The sequence below is a fragment of the Pristiophorus japonicus genome, unplaced genomic scaffold, assembly GCF_044704955.1.
Source record: "Pristiophorus japonicus isolate sPriJap1 unplaced genomic scaffold, sPriJap1.hap1 HAP1_SCAFFOLD_351, whole genome shotgun sequence".
Classification (NCBI taxonomy): Eukaryota; Metazoa; Chordata; class Chondrichthyes; family Pristiophoridae; genus Pristiophorus; species Pristiophorus japonicus.
The window spans coordinates 573,409-596,468 of NW_027253336.1; the positions used below are offsets into that span (position 1 = coordinate 573,409).

At 48.5% G+C, this 23,060-nt stretch overlaps 1 protein-coding gene across 1 annotated transcript in view; it reads left to right on the plus strand.

The window, feature by feature from the left end:
* Window positions 1–7,235: 7,235 nt before the first annotated feature.
* The window catches only part of LOC139250221 (uncharacterized), a 118,300-nt gene continuing 102,475 nt past the window's right edge, over window positions 7,236–23,060 (plus strand). Inside the window, exon 1 of the mRNA XM_070872717.1 lies at window positions 7,236–7,291. The gene's annotated coding sequence lies outside the window, so the exon portion shown is untranslated. The remainder of the gene's footprint in view (window positions 7,292–23,060) is intronic.

The window sequence follows — 23,060 nt, forward strand, 5'->3', positions numbered from 1 at the left end:
AAAGAATGGAAAAAATCATTAGGTCAAGAGACAATAATAGGAAAAGGAAAATGTATTGATCAATTCCCAGGGTACCCATGTTTGGATAAATTAAAAGCGCAAACCCGAAGACACAACCGAGGAATAGATATGGTTTCTGAATCCTCCGACAATACAGTGTCGGAGGATGATGAAGAATTAGGGGTGCGCTTTGCCCCGTTTAAAAAAGACGAGTTGTAGTCAAATCAGAAGAGACTGCGGATGAGGGCGGAACCAAAAAAACAAAGAGAAGGGTGTACGAAGAATACTTTGTTCATGATCTGGCAGACCCAGAGAAAATTGATAAATGGTCCAAGGAATTGCCCAATCCAAAGAAAGGGGAAGTAAAAACGTGGGACCAATTGGACCACTTAAAAAATATATATCAACTTCATGCCTGGGACGGAGTGCAAATTTTGACCATAATGATGCCAAAAACACAGGGAAGAAAATTGCACGACAAGGTAGATGAAGCTTTGGGGCAGAATGAGCAGGATGGGAGGCGATTAAACACTGGCTGCAAGCCTTCAGTCCAGCTAAGACAGACTGGCGAAAAATTGCAGCCTGCCAACAGAAAGGAACAGAGGAGGTCCTGGAGTATGACAAGCGGTTTAGATGCACGTGGCTAGAACATTCGGGTATGAATAATACGGATGAGGAAATGGATGAACAAGCGTTTGGACCCCTAAAAGCAGCTTTCGTGGCAGGTCTAAAGCCAGAACTGTCCAAAATGCTTAAGGTAGTGATACCGGACTGGGAAGGTAGAGGAACTACATTTGCAGCATTGGTGGATCGATGTAACCAATTAGATCGGGATATGGGAGCTAAAGTCCGAGCTGTACAGGCTATGGGATGAAAATCCCAGGATTCCGATAAACAGTCATTGGGAAAATTACCCGGAAAATGTCATTATTGTGGGAAAGAAGGTCACTGGGCCAAGACGTGCAGGGCAAAACAGAAAGGTCGTGGCTGGGGAAGCGGACGCAGCCAGGGATACAATTCAGCCAACAAGCCAGGCTTGTCACAAGATAACGACCTCATAGAAGCATTTAAGCGACTGACAATACAACAACAGAAGGAGTTACTTGGGATAGCAAAAAACGATTAGAGCCCACCCTGGCCCCCCTCCTCGCACTAATACGGTAGAGAGGAGATGGGATATATATAACTGTGAGGGTGGGCGATAAGGATGTGGACTGTCTTTTAGACACAGGGGCGGAATTAACATGCTTACCCCAACAATATCCTGCTAGCTTCAAACACAGAAGAACAGCATGAACAAGATTTACGAGCTTTGCTGGATCACCTTCGGCTGAAAGGACATAAAGCCAGCATCAACAAAGCACAAATCACCAAGAAGGAACACCATGGCCCCAGGCACGACCAATAGTGCTATGTAGCATTAGGGCAACCCCGAACAGAACTACAGGTCTAAGCCCATTTGAAATTATAACAGGAAGACCCATGTCGCTGCCAGGAACTATCGATTTACGGAAAGCTGATGTTCACTTAATGAGTGACACTTTGTTATCATACTGTCAGAACTTAACCAATGCTATTAGTTCTGTTTCCCGACAGGTATCGGCAGCTTGGGGTAATCCACCCGAAGGAGGACACGACATCATCCCGGGAGTCTGGGTGTATGTGAAAAAGTTGCATAAAGAACCTTTGGGTGCCAAGTGGGAGGGACCTTATCAAGTGTTATTGACCACCCAGGCAGCTGTTAAAGTCCAAGGAAAGAAAGCCTGGATCCACGCTTCACACGTTAAACGAGCACCCGTAACTGAAGCTGAAATCTAATAAGGACAATTACTTTTTGAGAAAATGTATAAATTTACTGTATTATTGATTGTAGGTATTTTAGGCATAGGCCTACTTCTTACTAGCCGACCCTCTGCACCAAAGGGAAATAGTAGGGTAGCAAGGGAATTACATGTAAATACCTTTTTATATATGTCATACATTTATGCCAAACAAGGTAACATTTCTAGTTGTTGGGTGTGTGCGCATATTCCTATTCACTCAAAGGGAGGGATTCCCTTGAGGCCAGTTCCCTTGAATATCTCGGAAATGGCTGAGTGGATTATTAATCAAAATAAAACAGGCAATGCGTTTCAGGATATGGAAAACTGGGCACGTAAATGGAAGTCAGCAGGTTACAATCTGACTACCTTTGAAGGGGGATACCAACCGTGGTACAATAATTCCAAACGGCCCCCATTTTTTGTTATCACTAATACAACGGGAACAGGAAGACCGGGGGAATCGGTCTGTCTGATTAGAAACATCAAAGGAGGCCAAAATATGGGGTATAGTAACTGCTCCCGGAATTATAACATAATCAAGCCACGGAACCGTCCAAACTGGGCCGATGTGGGAATTTTTAACGTAACGGGGATTCTGAATAAAACAGATGGAAAAGCCTGGACAGGTCCCGAAGTGTTGCTGACAAAGAAACAGCTAACATTCATTGCATATAATGGCACCTATTGGGTGTGTGGCCACAAGGCCTACCCTTGGCTGCCCCAGAATTGGATGGGATCCTGCTATTTAGCATACATTGTGCCTTATATGTATCATATAAAGTTAGTGTCGGAACAGTTACACCGTCCTAAGAGAGCTATCACAGAAACAGAGAGGTTCTTTGCCATCCTGATCCCTGGGTATGGGACCGCCAAACTGGCAAGGGAATCCATTAACATGGCATCCGTTGTGGAACGGGTAGCCAATGATACCTCAGAGGCCCTAGTTAAAATCAATGCAGAAATGGTAGCAATCCGCACAGTAGCCCTACAGAATAGACTGGCCCTTGATTACATCCTGGCTGAAAAGGGAGGTACTTGCACCCTACTCGGAACTGAGTGTTGCACATATATCCCAGATAGCTCCGAAGAAATTACCCACTTAGCGGAGCATATCCAAAAGGAGGTAGAAAAATTTAAGCAACCCCCATCATTCACTTTGTGGAATGGAGCCACTGAATGGCTAGGTTCAATGGGAACTTCATTGGTGGAAGGTTTCATTCTATTTGTTGTAATTGTTTTACTTTTATATTGTTTGTTTATGTTGATTAAATGTTGTTGCGACCAGGCGGCTGTAGCTGCTGTTCCGCAGGTGAGACACCTTGCAGGTCCCAGCAGACCATCTGTACGTGGCACAGGGGTATGTTATGCTTAAAGAAAGGTTGTTTGCTGGTTGAACTAAGATATTGATTTGGATTAAATTGGAATAAGGTTAATTAACCTATTAAAACCAGACTTCCATTGTGGCCACGATGGAACTCGGGTTGGTGTAAATTTGTGTGGAAGCTACTAGTCCGGACATGTGGCGAAACACATCAACAAATTTTAGAAGGAAACTCTATTAACATGTATGAAATTATTTTGTAGAATGTTTAACCAGTGATACCTGAAGTTTTATGATTCAGTTTGTGAAAGAATCAAAGGGGGGATTGATAGAGAATTCAAACAGGCTCATTTAGACAGACTGTGAAAATTCACAGACCCCCAAGTCAAAGCTGCTCAGCATGTTGCATTAACTCATCAATCAACTTGACATTATCGGACCTTGGGTAGCGAGCCAATAAAACGTTAAAAGACTTTCAATTGAGCCAATAAGGTCAAAGAAGGCGAGTTCTTTTCTGTAAATTGATCCAGGTATAAAGTACAGCCATTTTGACCATGTGTCTCAGTAAGAATAAAGACCTGGCTTGAAGCCAAGAAGTTTGTTGCTCTCTGCCGAGATTAAAAAGTTAAAACTACCATCGGAGTTCGTATTTCATTGGAAATTAAGAGATCTAACAGAGGGTAACTGAAGGCTCACTGCAGACTCACCTATCCCAAGTCCTGCTCAGTTACAGCACAAGACCCCACTCGCTCACTGGGATCCCACCTGCTGAACTGCTCATGAAAAGGGCACTTAAGACAAGCCTCTCAGTAGTTCACCCTGATCTACATAAACAGGTAGAGAGCAGGCGGCTTCAACAAAGTACATATCATGACAGCGCAAATGTGTCACACGAAATTGAAATCAGTGATCCTGTATTTGTATTGAATTATGTTCAAGGTCCCAAGTGGCTTCCCGGCACTGTTGTGGCCAAAGATGGGAGCAGGGTGTTTCGGGTCAAACTTTCAAATGGACTCATTCACCGGAAACACTTGGACCAAATAAAACTCAGATTCACGGACTATCCTGAGCAACCCACTTTGGACCCTACCTTCTTTGACCCCCCAACATACACACCAGTGGCAACCAACACCGTGGTTGGCCACAAAGCAGAACCCATCATCCGCAGCAGCCCAGCAGGACTCACCACACCAAGCAGCCCAGCAAGGCCAGCTGCACAGCAGCCCAGCGAGGGCCCAACAGATGGTTCACCAATACCAGCATCTGTACCGAGACAATCAACCAGGGAAAGAAGGCCCCCAGATCGTCTCACCTTGTAAATAGTTACACTGTTGACTTTTGGGGGGCGGGGAGGGGGGGTGAGGGAGAGTATTGTTATATATGTCAACTTGTGTATACCTTGTACAGCCACCAAAGGGCTCATTCCCTGAAGTCCCAAGGGATCCCATGATCTTTGGGAGCACAGGTACTTAAGGAGGCCTCACAGGTTGGTGAGAATCTCTGGAGACCTGCAATAAAAGACTACGGTCACACTTTACTTTGAGCCCTCAGTATCCAGTCAGACTGTTTATTCTTAATAACACTAACGTTGGTCCGTCTGCCCTCCCAGGAGATTTGCAGGATCTAGCGGAGACATCTTTGGTGGAATTTCTTGCAATAACAAGCAGATGAATCAGTATTTATGCTGAAATGATTCCCAAAGTGTTGAGTTAAATATCGATGGGGAGGAAATATGAATGAAAATTCGGTAGAAATATCACGTTATGTTATGTTTGAAAGAGCTTGCTGAATAGCTTGTGCTCAGCAGTTACAAGCGTGTAGTGAGTGAGTGGGATTTTTACAGTGCGTTTAGCTGCATTCAATGTTAAATCCAATGTTTTTCTTCCACAGGACATGTTTCTGCCAGACCTGTAGGTAAGGTGACTTTAAACTGTTTGATTGACTTGCATTTTGTTTTTCAATTCAGATTCTTGATGTAACCGTTAACATTTTAAATTTTGACATAATAATAAATAACTTTAATTTATATAGCGCCTTTAACGCAGTAAAATGTCACAAGGTGCTTCACAACAGTGTTATAGACAAACTACCCCGCAGTCATCAAGATCCACGGCACGGCCCTGGACAACGTGGACCACTTTCCATACCTCTGAAGCTTACTATGAGCAAGGGCAGACATCGACGACGAGGAACAACAGCGCCTCCAGTGCGCCAGTGCAGCCTTCAGCCGCTTGAGGAAGAGAGTGTTCGAAGATCAGGCCCTCAAATCTGGCACCAAGCTCATGGTCTACAGGGCTGCAGTGATACCCGTCCTCCTGTATAGCTCAGAGACGTGGACCATATTGCAGGAGACACCTCAAATCACTGGAGAAATACCACCAATGATGTCTCCGCAAGATTCTGCAAATCCCCTGGGAGGACAGACGCACCATCGTTAGCGTCATCGACCAGGCCAACATCCCCAGCATCAAAGCACTGATCACACTTGACCAGCTCCGCTGGGCAGGCCACATCGTCCGCATGCCTGATACAAGACTCCCAAAGCAAGCGCTCTACTTGGAACTCCTACACGGCAAGCGAGCCCCAGGTGGGCAGAGGAAACGTTTCAAGGACACCCTCCTTGATAAAATACAACACCCCCACCAACACCTGGGAGTCCCTGGCCAAAGACCGCCGTAAGTGGAGGATGTGCATCTGGGAGGGTGATGAGCACCTCGAGTCTCATCGCCGAGAGCATGCAGAAAACAAGTGCAGGCAGCGGAACGAATGTGCGGCAAACAAGACTCCCCACTCACCACTGTCTGTCCCACCTTTAACAGAGACTGTAACTCCCGTATTGGACTATACAGTCACCTAAGAACTCAGTTTTAGAGTGGAAGGAAGTCCTCCTCGATTTCAAGGGACTGCCAAACAGATAAATTTGATACCGAGCCGCATAAGAGAGACTGGATCAACTGGGCCTTGACATATGAGGAGAGACTGGATCAACTGCGCCTTTATACATTGGTGTTTAGAAGGATGAGAAGGGATCTCATAGAAACATACAAGATTCTGACGGGTCGGGACAGGTTAGATGCGGCTAGATTGTTCCCGATGTTGGGGAAGTCCAGAACCAGGGGACACAGTCTTAGGATAAGGGGTAGGCCATTTAGGACTGAGGTGAGGAGAAACTTCTTCACTCAGAGAGCTGTTAACCTGTGGAATTCCCTGCCGCAGAGAGTTGTTGATGCCAGTTCATTGGATATATTCAAGAGGGAGTTAGATATGGCCCTTACGGATAAAGGGATCAAGGGGTATGGAAAGAAAGCAGGAAAGGGGTACTGAGGGAATGATCGGCCATGATCTTATCGAATGGTGGTGCAGACTCGAAGGGCCGAATTGCCTACTCCTGCACCTATTTTCTATGTAAGTAGAAATTAGCGCAGATGACCACAAGCTTGGTCAAAGAGGTCAGTTTTAAAGAGCGTCTTAAAGGAGGAAAGAGAGGTAGAGAGGCGCAGAGGTTTAGGGAGGGAGTTCCACAGCTTGGGGCCCAGCCAACAGAAGGCACGGCCACCAATGGTTGAGCGATTATAATCAGGGATACTCAAGAGGACAGAATTGGAGCAGCGCAGAGGTCTCAGGGTGGTTGTGCTATTAGAAAGAGCATGTCTACTGTATATAGCCCACGTCTCTGAGCCATACAGGAGGACCGGTATCACACCAGCCCTATAGTGTCTACCTGTAGGCACAGGTCCACTTCCCTGCTCGCTCTCCATAACCCCTTATCGATTAAGAAACTGTCTATCTTTGTCTTAAATTGATTCAATGACCCAGCTTCCACAGCTCTGAGGCAGCGAATTCCAGAAATGGTCACATGATCTCTAACCAAACAGACATTTGGCTGTTAACCGGGATCATTTGTTTGAGAAGTATAAGAACTTTGAACAAAGGAATTTTCTTTCTCTAGAGCTTGGAACGGAACGCTGGCAGGAGCTGTTGGAAGGCGGCCGTCAAACACATGGAAGCAAACACGTGGAAGGGAATCCGTGGACGCCAACACGTGGAAGCGAACACGTGGAAGGGAATCCATGGACCCGAACACATGGAAACGAACACGTGGAAACGAACACGTGGACATGAACACGTGGAAGCGACCACGCGAAAGGTATATATTCGGATGGACTGATCACCCATTGAATTATACTGAGCCAGTTTTAGCATAGTTACTGCTGAAAGGCATGACCAGTTAACGTCGGAGTAATCGTATGTAACTGGGGAATAGGATAACTTGGCCTTTATTGCAAAGGGGATGGAGTATAAAAGCAGGGAAGTCTTGCTACAGTTATACAGGGTATTGGTGAGGCCACACCTGGAATATTGCGTACAGTTTTGGTTTCCATATTTACGAAAGGATATACTTGCTTTGGAGGCAGTTCAGTGAAGGTTCACTGGATTGATTCTGGAGATGAGGGGGTTGACTTATAAGGAAAGGTTGAGTAGGTTGGGCCTCTAATCATTGGAATTCAGAAGAATGAGAGGTGATCTTATCGAAATGTATAAGATTATGAGAGGGCTCAACAAGGTGAATGCAGAGAAAATGTTTCCACTGATGGGGGAGACTAGAACTAGGGGGCATAATCTTGGAATAAGGGGCCGCCCATTTAAAACTGAGATGAGGAGGAATTTCTTCTCTCGGAGGGTTGTAAATCTGTAGAATTCGCTGCCTCAGAGAGCTGTGGAAGCTGGGTCATTGAGTAGATTTAAGACAGAGATAGACAGTTTCTTAACCGATAAGGGAATAAGGGGCTATGGGGAGCGGGCAGGGAAGTGGACCTGAGTCCATGATCGGATCAACTATGATCGTATTAAATGGCAGAGCAGGCTCGAGGGGCCATATGGCCTACTCCTGCTCCTACTTCTTATGTTCTTATGTTCTTAAAATTTGGTTATATACATTGTGGGACATATTGTGTAGGACCAGTTAACGTAGGTGTTAATTGTACGTAACTGGGGAAATAGGATAACTGTAAACAGTTGGATATATACATTGCGGGAGAATTGTGCATAACCAATTAACATAGCAGCACATACTTTGCGAAGTTTAAGGTTGTTTAAATTGCAAGCAACTGGGAGAATTGGGGTATGTGAATCTAAAATCGATAAGCTAGAGATTTGTGGTTTTGGTTTTTCATTTTAAATCTGTATGCAGTAGTGTTGAACTTATAGTCATTCTAATCTTTTTAATAAAAGTCCATTGCATTGGAAAATCTCCATGTTCTTTCAAGTCTTGATGTTCGAAACCTGTAGGAAGAAATCCTACACACTAGAGAGGGCAGAGAGGAAATTTACTCGGATGTTACCAGGATGGGATCATTTTAGCTATGAGGAAAGATTCGATAGGCTGAGATTGTGTTGCAAAAGATAAGAAACATAAGACACAGGAGCAGGAGTCGGCCATTTGGCCTCTCGAGCCTGCTCCACCATTCAATAAGATCAGGGCTGATCTGATCCTGGCCTCAACTCCATTTCCCCGCCCGCTCACCATAAACCCTTATTCCCTCATCGTTTAAGAAACTGTTTATCTCTGTCTTAAATATTTTCAATGTCCCAGCTTCCACAGCTCTCTGAGGCAGCGAATTCCACAGATTTACAACCCTCTGAGAGAAGAAATTCCTCTTCATCTCAGTTTTAAATGGGCGGCCCATACCCCCTAGTTCTAATCTCCCCTATCAGTGGAAACATCCTCTCTGCATCCACCTCGTCAAGCCCAACCAATCAAATCCTCTGTTGCAATGTCAAGTAAACTCAACAACCAACTCTCACACAGGAGTGAAATGTCCCAAGGCGCTTCATAGAAGTATTATGAATTTGACACCGAGCCACATATGTAGAAATTAGCGCAGGTGACCAAAAGCTTGATCAGAGAGGTCGGTTTTAAGGAGCGTCTTGAAGGAGGAAAGAGAGGTAGTGAGGAGGAGAGGTTTAGGCAGGGAGTTCCAGAGCTTGGGGTCGAGTCAACAGAAGGCACAGCCACTGATGGTGGAGCGATTATAATCAGGGATGCTCAAGAAGGCAGAATTAGAGGAGTGCAGACATCTCGGGGGGGGGGTTGTGGGGCTGAAGGAAATTACAGAGATAGGCAGGGGGCAAGGGCCATGGAAGGATTTGAAAACAAGGATGAGAATTTTGAAATCGATGCGTTGCTTAACCCAGAGCCAATGTAGGTCGGTGAGCACAAGGGCTGATGGGAACTCGGTGCGAGTTAGGACACGGGCCAAGTTTCGGATCACCTCTAGTTCACGTATGGTAGAATGTGGGAGGCCGGCCAGAAGTGTATTGAAATAGTCAAGTCTAGAGGTAACAAGGGCACGGATGAGGGCTTCAGCAGCGGATGAACTGAGACAAAGGGGGAGACAGGCAATGTTACGGAGGTGGGAATAGGCGTCTTAGTTATGCTGCAAAGATATGGTCGAAAGCTCATTTCAGGGTCAAATATGACACCCAGTTGCGAACAATCTGGTTCAGACAGGCGTACATCCAGGTCCTTTTGAAGGTGTCAATAGGCATCTATCGGCTTCCTTCTCTAATGACCCAAAACTGTGTGATGGGAGAGCTCTAGCTGATTGTGGCCGTGTGGAACAACCTCCCTGGGTCTGAAGTTGCACCCTGTAATACCAATGATCAAACAATTCCTGGGATCGCCGATGTTATGTATTTAAACATTGTAACTGTGTGAGACTTGCCACCAGAAGGCGCAACTGTTGGAAGCCCAAGGGTTACCTGCACACTGCGTGCAAATGAATATAAAAGGTTGTCTGCCATGCTGCTTAGGCACTCTGGAGTTGTATTAAAGAGACTAAGCTCACAGTACTCAGTCTTGTGGAGTTCTTCCATACTTAACAATTGGTGACGAGGATGGGATTATCAACTTTCATGCAGTCATGGCTGCCATTGGTATTTTAGAGAGATTTGTAGAGGGTGATGATTGGGAAGCCTTCGTTGAGCGTCTCAACCAGTACTTCGTGGCCAACAAGCTGGATGGGGACAATAAAGCGATCAAGCGCAGGGCGATTCTCCTCACCGTATGTGGGTCCACAATATACGGCCTCATCAACAATCTGCTAGCACCGGAGAAACCAGCAGAGAAGACACATACAGAGTTGTGTACGCTGGTTCGAAACCACCTCAAGCCGAAGGAGAGCGTCTTAATGGCCAGGTATCGCTTATACACTCACCACCGCTCCGAGGGCCAGGACGGGGCGAGTTATGTTGCCGATCTAAGACGCCTTGCGAGAACTTGCGAATTTGCTGGATTTTTGGGGAAAATGCTGCGTGACTTTTTTGTACTTGGTATCGGCCACGAGGTCATTTTTCACAAGCTGCTGTCCTCCGAATCCCTGGACCTGAGCAAGTCCATCACAATAGCCAGGCATTCATATCCATGAGCAATAATACCAGACAGATATCTTCCCAACATCGAAGCTCACCAGCAAGTACTGTGCATAAAATAACGTCGCTAGCAGGCAGAACTGATTATGGCAGGGCATACACATCTGCAGTTGCAAGAACTAGGGTGACTCAGAGTCCGCCATCGGGCATGAATGCAAATCCAGTAGCACCATGTTGGCGCTGCGGGAGTAATCATCGAGCCCATCAATGTTGATTCAAGCACTACGTGTGCAAAGGCTGCGAAACAATGGGGCACCTCCAGCAAATAGTGCTGCGACTCACCAGGTGGCAGAGTCGGCAGAGGATGATCGATCCGGCGCAGATCACGCAGAACAAACAAGAGAGGCAACTCAACCCGAGGAAGAAGTGTATGGGGTACACAGCTTCACCACCAAGAGCCCTCCTATCATGCTGAAAGTCAAATTGAATGGTATTCCGGTATCAAAGGAATTGGACATGGGGGCGAGTCAGTCAATTATGAGCCAGAAGGCTTTTGAGAAACTGTGGGGCAACAAGGCACAAAGGCCCAAACTGAGCCCGATTCAGACAAAGCTGCACACCTACACCAAAGAGCTTATACCAGTCATTGGCAGTGCAGCAGTTAAGGTATCGTACGATGGAGCTGTGCATAGTTTATCACTGTGGATTGTACCAGGTGATGGCCCAATGCTATTCGGCTGGGAAAGATTTGATGGAACTGGGACGACGTCAAAGCACTATCTTCAGTTGATGATGCCTCGTGCGCCCAAGTGCTGAGCAAGTTTCCGTCGCTATTTGAACCAGGCATCGGCGTCAAGGTGCAGATCCATCTAGTCCCCGATGTAAGGCCTGGTTGTCGCAAGGCTCGAGCGGTTCCATATATGATGAGGAAGAAAGTCAATATCGAACTGGACAGACTTCAACAAGAGGGAACCGTATCGCCAGTCGAGTTCAACGAGTGGGCCAGTCAAATTGTTCCGGTGTTGAAAAGCAATGGCATGGTCAGAATCTGCAGAGACTACAAGGTTAATGATCAACCGAGTCTAGTTACCAGTACCCGCTACCCAAAGCGGATGACCTGTTCGCAACGTTAGCGGGGGGGGGGGGGGGGGGAGTCGTTTACCAAGTTGGACCTAGCCTCCACCTACATGACACAGGAGCTGGTTGAATCTTCGAAAAGATTGACATGTATCAACCCGCACAAAGAACTGTTTATATACCACGTGCCCGTTTGGGATTCGCTAGGCTGCTGCCATCTTCCAGAGGAACATAGAGAGTCTGCTGAAATCGGTTCCACGCACTGTTGTGTTTCAAGACGACATCCTGATCACCGGTCATGACATCACCGAACACCTGCACAACCTGGAAGAGGTTCGAAGTCAACTAGACAGAGTAGGACTGAGGCTGAAACGCTCCAGGTGTGTTTTCCTGGCGCCAGAGGTCGAATTTCTGGGGAGAAAGATTGCGGCAGGCGACATCAGACCCATGGACTCAAAGACAGAGGCCATCAAGAATGCACCCAGACCACAGAATGTGACGGAGCTGCGTTCGTTCCTGGGACTCCTCATCTATTTTGGTAACTTTCTACCCGGGTTAAGCACTTTGCTGGAACCGTTGCACATGTTGCTTCGTAAGGGTGACGACTGGGTTTGGGGTAAATCTTAAGAGACAGCCTTTGAGAAGGCCAGAAACCTACTTTGTTCTAATAAGTTACTTGTACTGTAGGACCCGTGTAAATGATTAGCGCTAGCTTGTGCTGCATCTTCGCACGGGGTCAGCTGTGTGTTACAGCAAACCAATGTATCAGGCAAACTCCAACCGGTTGCATACGCATCTAGAAGTCTGTCTGAGGCTGAAAGAGCCTACATTATGGTCGAGAAAGAGGCGTTAGCATGTGTATATGGGGTTAAGAAAATGCACCAATACCTATTTGGACTTCAGTTTGAGCTTGAAACCGACCACAAACCGCTCATTTCGCTGTTTTCAGAAAGCAAAGGTATCAACACCAATGCTATGTCCCACATCCAAAGATGGGCACTAACATTGTCCACTTATAACTATGTTATCCGCCACAGACCAGGCACGGAGAACTGTGCTGATGCCCTCTGTCGGCTACCATTGGCCACTACCGGGGTGGAAATGGCGCAGCCCGCAGACTTGCTTCTGGTCATGGATACTTTTGAGAGCGAGGAGGTCATCCGTCACTGCTCGCCAGATCAGGACATGGACCAGCCAGGATCCTGTGCTATCACTTGTAAAAAGTTGCGTCCTCAATGGGAGCTGATCGGCCGTTCCCAAGGAAATGCAAGATGAAGTTAAGCCATTTCACCGACACAAAGATGAAATGTCCATCCAGTCGGATTGTCTCTTATGGGGTAATCGCGTGGTTTTGCCAAAAAAAGGCAGGGAAACGTTTATACGCGACGTACACAATACCCACCCAGGCATAGTCATGATGAAGGCTATAGCCAGGTCGCATGATTGGTCGCCCGGCATTGACTCAGACTTAAGAGTCATGCGTACACCAGTGCAACACGTGCTCACAATTGAGCAATGCACCAAGGGAGGCTCCATTACTCTGTGGTCATGGCCCTCCAAACCCTGGTCCAGGATCCACGTAGATTTTACTGGCCCCTTTCTTGGAAAGATGTCTTTAGTTGTAGCAGACGCTTATTCTAAATGGATTGAATGCGTAATCATGTCATCCAGCACATCCACTGCCACCATTGAAAGCCTCCGGGCCATGTTCGCCACCCATGGCTTGCCCGACGTGCTTGTCAGTGACAATGGACCGTGTTTCACCAGCTCGGAATTCAACGAGTTTATGACCCACAATGGCATCAAGCATGTCAAGTCTGCTCCGTTTAAGCCCGCATCCAACGGTCAAGCGGAACGGGCAGTCCAAACTATCGAGCAGAGCTTGAAACGCGTGATGGAAGGCTCCTTGCAGACCCGCTTATCTCGGGTTCTGCTCAGCTACCGGACGCAACCCCATTCGCTCACTGGGGTTCCTCCTGCAGAATTGTTAATAAAGAGAGCACTCAAAACCAGGCTCTCCCTAGTCCACCCGGATCTAAATGATCATGTGGAAACCCGGCGTCACCAGCAAAACATGTACCATGATCGTGCGGCTGTATCGTGTGACACTGATGTTAACGACCCTGTGTTTGTCCTTAATTACGGTCGTGGTCCTAAATGGGTCACTGGCACTGTCTTGGCCAAGGAGGCAAATAGTGCTTATAGTCAAACTATTGATTGGACAAACATGCAGAAAGCATTTGGATCAGACCAAACTGCAGTTCACCGACAACCAGGAACAACCTGAAGAGGACATCACCATCATCGATCCACCAACACACACCCAACCAGCAATCAACCTCGCTGTCAATCAGCCGCGCCGCAGTGCAGCAATAGTCCGACCAACTCACCCATGCCAGAGTTTGAAATCAGACGATCAGCCAGGGAGCATAGGGTCCCGGATCGTCTCAACTTGTAAATAATTTGTATCAAAGACTTTGGGTGGGGAGGGGGGGGGGGTGGGAGAAGAGTGATGTTATGTATGTTAACATTGTAACTGTGTAAGACTTGCCACCAGAGGGTGCAACTGTTGGAGGCCCAAGGGTCACCTGCACACCTCATGCAAGGGAGTATAAAAAGTTGTCTGCCATGCTGCTCAGGCACTCTGGAGTTGTATTAAAGAGACTAAGGTCACATCAGCTTTAGCTCACAGTACTCAGTCTTGTGGAGTTCTTCCATACTTAACAATTGGCGGCACGGTTAATTCGGTTCCAGTAGAGTTGGGTTACAATCGGTTCCAGTTGAGTTGGGTTTAATTCGGTTCCAGTTGAGTTGGGTTTAATTCGGTTCCAGTTGAGTTGGGTTTAATTCAGTTCCAGTCGAGTTGGGTTTAATTCGGTTCCAGTGGAGTTGGGTTACAATCGGTTCCAATTGAGTTGGGGTTAATTTGGTTCCAGCTGAGTTGGGTTACAATCGGTTCCAGTTGAGTTGGGGTTAATTCGGTTCCAGTCGAGTTGGGTTTAATTCAGTTCCAGTTCTGTTGGGTTACATATAGCTTCAGTTGAGTTGGGGTTAATTCGGTTCCAGTTGAGTTGGGTTACAATCGGTTCCAGTTGAGTTGGGGTTAATTCGGTTCCAGTCGAGTTGGGTTTAATTCGGTTCCAGTTGGGTCAGGTTACAATCGGTTCCAGTTGTGTTGGGTTACATACGGCTTCAGTTGGTTTGAGTTGGTTTGGGTTACATTTGGTTGATTTGATGGGCAGTTCCCTTTCGATGATGCTTCAAAGTGACTGACCAATCTGTACCTGAGATCGATTGAAGTTGTGTTGTGTGCTGTCACTGACTGTCTCCTCCTATTTCCTTGGGACATTACCACTCATAGATCCTCATTTCCATCCCGTCACCAGGAAATACTTTTATTTCACTTTCAAAAGCCATGTCGGATGCAATACAAATCAAAGAGCCAGCAGGTGACGCTTTAAACCCCACAGAGTTTATTGCAAGGGGGATGGAGTATAAAAGCAGAGAAGTCCTGCTACAACTGAACAAGGTATTGGTGAGGCCACACCTGGAGTACTGCGAACAGTTTTGGTCTCCATATTTAAGGAAGGATATACTTGCATTGGAGGCTGTTCAGAGAAGGTTCATTAGATTGATTCCGGAGATGAGGGGTTTGACTTATGAGGAAAGGTTGAGCCGATACACATTGAAGTTCAGAAGAATGAGGTGATTTTATTGAAACTCATAAGATAATGAGGGGGCTCGACAAGGTGGATGTAGAGAGGATGTTTCCACTCATAGGGGAAACTAAAACTAGGGGACAGTCTTAGAATAAGGGGCCGCCCATTTAAAACTGAGATGAGGAAGAATTTCTTCTCTCAGAGGGTTGTAAATCTGTGGAATTCGCTGCCTCAGAGAGCTATGGAGGCTGGGCCATTGAATATATTTAAGGTGGAGATAGACAGATTTTTGAGTGATAAGGGAGTAAAGGGTTATGGGGAGCAGGCAGGGAAGTAGAGCTGAGTCCATGATCAGATCAGCCATGATCTTATTGAATGGCGGAGCAGGCTCGAGGGGCCGAATGGCCGACTCCTGTTCCTATTTCTTATGTTAGTTCCTTAGAGGTGACACTTCATAGTCATTCCTAAATCTGTTGACGATCATGTTCTCGTTTAGATATTTCATGGCAATGTTGGAACGTGTGTTCATAGTCGCACAAGAATAGAATACAGAGACCATCACCAACATCATAAATCCCGTCGCCTTTCCATCGTTTGTCAATTCAAAATCCAGGCTTCATGTCAACACCCAGCAGTCCCTGGCCACCTGGCCTTCTCACCCACCGTACTGACCTGTCACACACACTCTCTTCCTGCCAAACCCCCCGCCGCCCCCCCCACCTCCTCCCACAGTTTCCCTGTTACTGATCGTCTCTGGGACCAGAAATTGAAAGCACTTTTTTCTGTTCAGATATGTGAATTGAAATAGAATGAAGACCTTAACTCACTTTGTTTCCTCACATGTACTTTTTAAACGTGTGCTCATTCCTCTCCTTGTGTCTCTCACACTGACGTGACCAATTAGGAGAGCGCCCAGATTTAAATGGGCGCTCAATTTCCTCTGCTTATCCTGGTTCAATTCACCTCTGCCCTTTAGTTCTGAACACAACAGTTGGTTTTGACTCCCCACATGTGACCTCACGGGGGACTGAGGAATGTTTTCTGTAATTATTCGTGTTACCTTTCTCCTCAATGTCAAAACTTTTCGTGCACTAACTCTCAACTTAATATGGACTCTTTCAACACCATCGCTGCTCCTTATGTGGCCATCTATCGCCACCATGCCCTGAGAAATTGAAAACAAGTGCTTCTCAAAACTCATCATAGGCAGTCCCTCGAAATCGAGGAAGACTTGCTTCCACTCTAAAAGCGAGTTCTTAGGTGACTGAACAATCCAATACGGGAATTACAGTTTCTGTCACAGGTGGGACTGACAGTGATTGGAGGAAAGGGTGGGTGGGGAGTCTGGTTTGCCGCACGCTCCTTCTGCTGCCTGCGCTTGCTTTCTGCATGCTCTCGGCGACGAGACTCGAGGTGCTCAGTGCCCTCCCGGATGCTCTTCCTCCACTTAGGGCAGTCTTGGGTCAGGGACTCCCAGGTGTCGGTGGGGATGTTGCACTTTATCAAGGAGGGTGTGCTTGAAACGTTTCCTCTGCCACATGTGGCTCGCTTGCCGTGAAGGAGTTCCAAGTAGATCGTTTGCTTTGGGAGTCTCGTGTCGGGCATGCGGACAATGTGGCCCGCCCAGCAGAGCTGGTCGAGTGTGGTCAGTGCTTCGATGCTGGGGATGTTGGCCTAGTCAAGGACGCTAACGTTGGTGCGTCTGTCCTCCCGGGGAATTTGCAGGATTTTGCGGAGACAGCGTTGGTGGCATTCCTCCAGCGATTTGAGGTGTCTACTGGAAATGATCCATGTCTCTGAGGGCGAGTATCACTGCAGCCCTGTAGACCATGAAGCGTACGCACATTCTGTTGGACAGGTCCAGTGGTGCAATTTTGAACCCGAGCAGGGGTAGTTTAGACGTGGGTACTTCACGCTAGGGGCCTGTTTAGACAGGCCAGACTGTGTGTTGTACTGTGTTTGTTTGTATTACACTACCAGGGTGTGGTTTACTGGGTGCAGGTGTATTTTAACTTGAATAAAAGCATAGTGGCGGTGGAGACCAAACGAAAAGATCTATGACTATATATTACTGTTCACGACTATAATTTCGGTGTCGAGAACTATTGTAAGAGGGGCGATTGGAAACCACCAGGAGCAAAACCACTTACAGAATCTGGTGACCGTGGGCAGAACTCTGGTATGAGTGAACAGACAGTCATGGAAGATCTCAAGGTCAAGAGATCGGCAATGGGGGATAGGATTTCCTCGTACGTATTCTGTAAAGTTAATGTAACACAGCAGTGGGTGTTCGACCTGTTGCGGGCTGAGAGTCCAGAGGCCAAAGCTGCAGAGTGGACGGGGAGTAAGGAGCACAAAAAGGCATTTGGCTCCTGTGTTTGCAGAAGTAAGTCCAGCTGCTCAGGGAGCAGGTTGGTAAGCTTAAGGCAGAGCTCCAGCAGTCAGCCGCAAGATCCAGTGGGGAATGTTGTGTATCTGTAAAGCATGCACTCCCATGTTCTGCCACCAGGGAGCGCATCCTTTGAAGTTCCAAGGGATCCCAGCATTCCTTGGGAGCACTGTATATAAGCCGGCCCCTAAGGCCTGTTCCTCACTCTGGAGTGTCTTAATAAAGACTGAGGTCACTGTTACTTTAACCTCCTATGCGCAGTCTCATCTGTGTTAGGAACACAATAACTGGCGACAAGTATACGAATCCAACGCAAAGATGCAGCAAACTGTGGGCATCCGGGTATAGCAATGATGAAAGCGATAGCTAGATCCCACGTGTGGTGGCCTGGTATCGACTCTCACTTAGAGTCCTGTGTACAGCAATGCAGCGTGTGTGCTCAGTTGAGCAATGCGCCCAGAGAGACAGCACTAAGTTTTTGTCCTGGCCCTCCAGACCATGGTCAAGGATCCATGTTGACTATGCGGGCCCTTTTATCGGTAAAATGTTCCTGGTGGTGGTGGATGTTTTTTCAAAATGGATTGAATGTGAAATAATGTTGGGAAGCATCGTCACCGCCACCATTGTAAGCCTGAGGGCCATGTTTGCCACCCACGGCCTGCCTGACATACTGGTCAGTGACGAGGGCCATGTTTCACCAGTGCCGAATTTAAAGAATTCATGACCCGCAATGGGATCAAACATGTCACTTCGGCCCTGTTTAAACCAGCCTCCAATGGGCAGGCAGAGCAGGCAGTACAAACAGTCAAACAGAGCCTTAAATGAGTCAGAGAAGGCTCACTCCAAACGCACCTGTCCCGAGTACTGCTCAGCTACCGCACGAGACCCCACTCGCTCACAGGGGTGCCCCCGGCTGAGCTACCCATGAAAAGGACACTTAAAACCAGACTCTCGCTGGTTCACCCCAACCTGCATGATCAGGTAGAGCAGGCGGCAGCAACAAAATGTAAACGATGGTCGCGCCACCGTGTCACGGGAAATTGATTTGAATGATCCTGTGTCTGTGCTAAACTATGGACATGGTCCCAAGTGGATCGCGGGCACGGTGATAGCTAAAGAAGGGAGTAGGATGTTTGTAGTCAAACTAGACAATGGACAAATTTGCAGAAAGCACCTGGACCAAACGAGGCTGCGGTTCACAGACTGCCCTGAACAACCCACAGCAGACACCACCTTTTTCGAGCCCACAACACACCCCCAAAGGATCAACGACACCTCCCCAGACCAGGAAATCGAACTCATCATGGCCAACAGCCCAGCAAGGCCAGGCTCACCCAGCAGCCCTGCAGGGCCAACAACACGCCAGCCCAGCGAGGGTACAGCTAACACACCAGAACAGACATTTGAACCGAGGCGGTCCACCAGGGAAAGAAAGGCTCCCAACCGCTTCACCTTGTAAATAGTTTTCACTTAGACTTTGCGGGGGGAGTGATGTTGTGTATCTGTAAAGCATGCACTCCCATGTTCCGGCACCAGGGAGCGCATCCCCTGAAGTGCCAAGAGATCCCAGCATCCCTTGGGAGCACTGTATATAAGCCGGCCCCTAAGGCCTGTTCCTCACTCTGGAGTGTCTTAATAAAGACTGAGGTCACTGTTACTTTAACCTCCCTATGTGCAGTCTCATTTGTGTTAGAAACACAATAGGGAACAGATTAGTGGATGAGTTACGCGAGAAGAGAGCAGGAAAGGCGTACTCAGGAGGAAACCTCCCGTAACACAGGAGAGTACCTGCACCAAGTCACCAAGGCCACGCTCAACAAGCAGGCTGTACGGGAGGAGAACTCCGGCTTAACGGGTAAAGTTGACAGGCTGGAGGCAACTGAGAGATATTAAGACAGCTTACAGGGTAGCTGACAGTTAAGGGGTTTGAGAGTGGGAATCACGAGCCCTGCCAAGAAAAAATCCAAAACTTGACTCAAGCTCTTGCCAAAGCCAAAGGCATGGTTTTGCTTGATGGCCCCGGAGGAAGCTCGGGTGGTCTGGGAAGAGGAAAGAGAAGATAGCAAGGATTGGGGGCAGGGTAGGGACCGCCGCTTGAAGCGCGAAAGGGACCGATGTGGCCCAAAAGGCAACAGAAGTTCGGACCGCCGCGGGTCAGGGCGAGCTGCAAAGCGATTTTGTGGTTCCCTTCACAACCCAGCAGCTGCAGAATATGATCTCGGGGATGCCCAAGTTAAAGTTCACTTCACCGAGGTGGACTAGGTTGGGGGGATTAACGGGTGTAGTGAGGCCGAGGCTCACAAGCTGTTGCTGTTTTCCTTGGATGGAAAGCTGTATCAGGCCCTGTCCGCTGAGACCAGACGGGGACAGGGGACCACGGCCGGCTTAAAGGAGGAAATCCTGAGAGCCATGGGTCACACCCAGGGTGGCCATTCTCTTGGGTCGAGAGGACACTGCAACTGGCAGGGGAAGCACCTCGGGCATTCACGGACAGGCTCTGGTCCGTCTACGAAATGGCCACGGGTGGGGTGCTCGACAGAGCACAGTTGCAGGGGGGGCCGAGAAATCATTGGCTCAAGAACCTTGTGGCAAAGTTTGCCACGAATAAGGCTAAAAGCGGAGGCCTGGTTGGACCCCGAGGACCTCACTAATACGGAGGCTGGAGTGCTCTGTCACATGAGCCTGGCTTTTAAAACCGGCTCAGGGGAGGAGGTCAAACCAAGAAAGGGTAGGGTACACAAAATAAAGTGAGGAATGGCATCAGAAAGGAATTAGCACAGCGAAGGCTATGACATGTTTCGGCTGTGGGAAGACAGGACACTGGAGAAGAGGCTGCCCAGCCCCGAGGAGGGGGCAAGGCAAAGGGGATCCCCCAATGCCTAAGACAAAACCCGTCGAGGCGAAGGCACCGACCGCGGAACAATTTGATTGTTCTGGTGGCCGCCCTTCGGACAGTTTTTGTGCCAGAGCAGGGAATGGTAAATGCTGCTGTGAGCAGGGAAATCCCGACCGCTCCGGTAATCCCACCACCCTGACTAGCATGCACTCAGCCTGAGTACCTGTGTTCGCTCACGTACGATGAGTGGAGTAGACCATGCGTGAGGATGGGCATGAAGAAGGTAGAGGGGAAGTACTTGGTGGACACCGGAGCTTCAAGCACTGTGATCCATGCGATTAACCCAACCGATTCATCCTGGTCCAGCAAGGTTCCATTCAGTCTCAGGGAACGAGCAGCCGGGGCGATGTCCAGGCCGTTAGCCATAGATTTAGGATCCCTCGACACCAGGTGGGAATGCATCCTAATAAAGTGGGAACAGCCACGGTCAGGAGTACTAGGGCCGACTTCATGTCAGTCCACAGGATTATACTGGATTTGAGGAATCACTGCCTTTGGGGAGCAGTGGGTTCCGATGAGGATGAAGTTGTAGTGATCCCAAGGGGAAGGCAACATGTGTACCATGAAGCCGAAGGGGAGTTACGACCTGGAGCAGTTGGTCAATACTATCCTGGCCAAGTACCAGGCGTATGTGCGGGACAACCTTGCATCGTTCGCCACACACAAGCACGACTGTGGTAGGGTGACGGGGCAGTCCGAGTACAGGGGGACCCCATGTCACGGCCACAGAAGCAGTAGTTTCCCCAGAGAGGCAGAGGCCGACTTGGAACGGCACTGGGATCCCTGGTAGCACAGGAAGTGTTGAGGCCCATAGCCACACACGTGAACTCGCCACTTTGGCCGGTTAGGAAATCGGACAAGTTGTGGAGAGCCACTGTGGACTATCGGATGCTCAACAAAAACATCCCATCCTGCGAAACCACAGTCGCGGCCATAGCTGATCTAATAGAGAGTATTCCAGCAACCGCAATCACATTTACGGCGCTGGGCATTTCAAATGGGCTTTGGTCGATTCCCCTGAAACAGGAAGACCAGCACAAGTTTGCCTTTACTTTTAAAGGACAGCAGTACACATGGAAATGCCTTCCCTAGGAATTTCATAACAGCCGCTCCAATATTCCACCAGTGTATGGCAGACGCCTTAAAGGGTTTCAGCAGACCCCAGCATTTGGTGCAGTATGTGGCCGATTTGCTTTTGTTCTCCGATGAGGGGGAGGAGCATGGTCCGCTGCTGGTTGAGCTGCTGGAGCTGTTGAGGAGACAGGGTTCAAAGTCAATCCTAAGAAAGCTCAGATCGGTCAGAGGGAAGTAAAATTCCTTGGGCTGACTGGGAGGGCTGGGAAAAGGGCTCAAGACGAGGCCAAACGGAAGATGGTACAGGAGTTACCAGCCCCGACGACCGTGATGGGGGTGAGATCCTTCCTGCGGTTCACGGGGTACAGCAGGGATTTTATTGAGGATTACGCCGCCACAGCAGCCCCTCTGCTTCGGCTCCTCCGAAAGGGAGTCGGATAGGAGTGGGATGGCAGCGTTTAATCACCTCAAGGGAGACCTGTAGGCGGCACCCGTATTAGGGGCGATTAAAGGTGAGGACTTCTTTTTGGAAGTAGCAGCCAGCGGGGACAGTTTGAGCGCGGTGCTGCTCCAGGAGCGGCACGGCAAACTGAGGCCTGTGGTGTACTCATCAAGAGTCCTCACGGATGTAGAATGGGGGTACTCCAATTGTGAGAGGCATCTCCTAGCCACGCATTGGGCCGTAAAGCGCTCACAGCTCTTTATGGGATTGTCCCTGATCGTTATACTAACCCACCATACCCCCACTCAGATGTTATTAAATGGGAGGATAAAGGACGGCACGGTGAGCAGTGCTCGCATTGCCGCTGGACTTTATTGCTCTCACAAATGCACCTGAGAGTGCAAGGCCTGAGTGAGTCCAAGTTGGCTGCCAACTTAATCTACCCAGGGACAGCCCACAGGTGTACGGTGGAAGGGGTATGGGACGTGGACGTAGGATTCTAGGCCGGGTTACACCCAACGATTTAAGTTGATGGGTCTAGTTTGGTAGTGACCGAGGAGCGTTTCACCGGGTGCGGGATTTATGACCCTATGGCTGGGATCGCAAAGGCCATTAAACTCCCGAGCACCCTGAGCGCCCAGCATGCCGAACTGTTGGCAGTGGTGTATGTTGTTACCCACGCCGATGAGTTCCAGGCCCCGTACACCATCTGCTCGGATTCCATGTTTACATGCAATTCGTGCACTGAATACTTGGCCATCTGGGCTCGTCGCAGTTTCACATCCGCAGATGGGAAGCCCTTAGCAACAGCACCATTGCTGAGAAAGGGCTTAGAGGCCATGGGGACCCCGGGATGTCATTACATCCACAAAGTAAAGGCTCACTCTAAGACAGAGCCCAAAGGGGAAGGCAACCAAAAGGGCAGACGAGTTAGCAAAGGAGAGCCATGGAGGAGCTTTTTGGGATCCATACGGGTCCGGCCCAGTAGCAGCGATCCGGGACAAAGGG